At 39.7% G+C, this 2,500-nt stretch overlaps 1 protein-coding gene across 2 annotated transcripts in view; it reads left to right on the top strand.

Annotated features, from left to right (window-relative positions):
• The window catches only part of LOC137979409 (phosphofurin acidic cluster sorting protein 1-like), a 27,953-nt gene extending 26,714 nt beyond the window's left edge, over positions 1 to 1,239 (top strand). The window contains exon 26 of one of the 2 annotated variants that reach the window (XR_011118322.1): position 1. This exon is cut by the window's left edge and continues 130 nt beyond it. The gene's annotated coding sequence lies outside the window, so the exon portion shown is untranslated. The other variant, XM_068826663.1, reaches the window with a different exon arrangement.
• The last annotated feature ends 1,261 nt before the right edge of the window (positions 1,240 to 2,500 follow it).

Genomic DNA, 2,500 nt, shown 5'->3' with positions numbered 1-2,500 from the left:
CATTCATAAAAGCTAACCTTAGGCCTAATATTAGGACTAAAGAAAAGTTTCTAGGCATAAGGTTAGCTTTTTCAAAACGCTTTGAATGACAATGATTGTCAGCGTCTTACCGAGGCGAGGCAAGTCACTTCACCCTCGATTTCAAAGCGAGTGCATTAACTTTACTATATAGATCAATGAAAAGTGATTTACATTGAGACTTTACGCATAGCCTCGGCTTGAGTCAGTTGTCGAGGTAAATACTAATATATCGCAATTAGTTTCTTGTTTTGAAGGTATTTTCGTGTTTGAATTGATTTAAAAACTCGCGTAATTCCCTAAACCTGTTGTAAGGAACCAGAAAGACGACGCGCTCGTAAGCTTTTCCCGCCATAAGAATTAGGTAACTTTTTTTACCAATCAAAATTTTCCTGCGCTTGGCGTGGGCTGAGTGTATTTTTTTTTTCATGGGTTCATCTGAATATCTGTCAGGGTCGGCCAGGGTTTTTGGGTATACGGAATACAGGGGCTTTTTAAATCGGGTATACGGTATATTGCAGCTTAAATACGGGTATTCGGTATATCACTTTCTTTGAATTTCAGGTATACAGTATACAATGCTTCCATTAATTTTGGGTATTTTAGGGTATTTTGGCGAATTTTTTTCGGGTAAACTGGTATACCACTACCCCCCGCCCCTCCCGCCCCTCCACCCTGGCCGACCCTGATCTGCGCTGGGTGTGATTGGCCAGAGTGTTATTACAGTAATTTTACCTTTGGACACCAAATTCTTCATGTCGCTCGTATTTGTGATGGGGTTATGCGACGTATATCCGTCGCTGAGTGGCATCGAAACGTAAAAAAAACAGTTTATTGACAACTTTATGCTTGAATATCAAGTCGTGTTTTCGAAATATTTTTCACTGGGATCTGAATTGGTTTTTTCTCACAGTTTTAAATGCGGGTTTCGTACTTACCGTTGCCTTTCGAACGTGTCAAATTCGTCTGATTTCCATCTTCGAATGTCGGTTTTTATTAACGTTAGTGTTGCTCGCATTTTTTTCATTGAACTTCTATTTTTATATTTTTTGAAGTTTCCTTTTCAAACAGAAACCAACCGAGAATAAATTTTTGTTCCGAGATTTGCAAAGCTGTTATATTAAAGAAAATGTATTATAAACAGAGGAATCCCCTCGCATAGGGAGTTTAAAATAAGATTGTTTTGTGCTATGGTATTGATTCCAATTAAAAAGATGATTTAAACGACTGTCAACTTTGTTCTTTGCTGTCTCAGTATTGCATAATACCCGAGTTGTTTTTGAATACTTTGAATCATAATTGCTGCCATGTTTCTTGTATGCATATTCAAGTTGTAGTCTCGCGGGACTTGAGCGAATAGCCCATTTTCGAATTCTCACGGCTAGACTGGATCTAGCATGAAATGGAGGCTAATTCGCCCAAATCTTTTCAAATGCAAATTAATTTGCCCGCATTAGCCTCCATTTCACGTTAGATCCAGTCCAGCTGTGAGAATTCGAAAATGGTCTATTGCCTGGAGACGGAAGCGTTCAATCCCAGAATTCCCTCAAAGTGATTGCTGTCACTGTGCTGGCCAGAGAAAATCAGTCTCTGGGGTGCTGGGAAGGAAATGGGCGTCTTTATCCTTGCAATTTGGCTTCTCACGGGCCGTTGAATTAAGCCGCATCCACACGAGCCCATTTTCTGTGTCAATTTTTGTGACAATTTTTATTTGCCCATCTATATGAAAAAAATTTGCCCAGATTTTAAGTGACAAATTCATTTGCTGAAAAACTTGCGCGCCAGTTTTTATGTGACAAATAAAAAATGTCACATGTGATGGTTTGGTCGTGTGCATGACTCGGCATAGAAGATGTGGCACTATCACCATTCGCAACCAAGATGGCGGCCTCAATTCGTGGTTGGACAGATCGAGCAACCCATGTTAGAGACGTTAAAAACTCGAGAAAGCCTTTGGAATAAAAAATGCCAGAGTTATAAAAATAGAAATACTAAGAAGAATCATTATGTCGAAATAGTAATAATATTGAAAGACGATTGTGAAGATGTCGGACTTGGCAGCTGTGAAAAGCTGAACTTTTGTCTTTGTAGTCAGTCCTGTGCTCGCTTGAGTTTCTTTTCTTTCTTGAGTCTCAGCTAGTCAGAATCATTTCTGACGCCAATGGATTAACACCGATTTAACATATCATTTGTTGTGCCATGCACACGTACAAATACATTGGCCACAGAAACTGTGTCACATCAAAATTACCTCGTGTGGATGCGGTTAGTGACGAGTTTGCAAAATTGGCGTGGTTTGTGACGTCACATCACTGATAGACCCAAACGAATCACTTGCTCGTCGCTCGCTCGTATGAAACGAGAAACTTCGAATTGAAAACGCCAAAGTTGTATCTCTGAAGTTAGGAGATTCGTTTCGGCAAAAAAGGTATTGCTGTAAGCGGTAAAACAAAACTCTGAGGATCTCAAAAGAAAGAAAGCC

This window comes from Montipora foliosa, chromosome 12 (assembly GCF_036669935.1).
Source record: "Montipora foliosa isolate CH-2021 chromosome 12, ASM3666993v2, whole genome shotgun sequence".
Taxonomy (NCBI): Eukaryota; Metazoa; Cnidaria; class Anthozoa; order Scleractinia; family Acroporidae; genus Montipora; species Montipora foliosa.
Note: the sequence above shows the minus strand (reverse complement) of the source record. Positions and strands in the feature narration are given on the sequence as shown.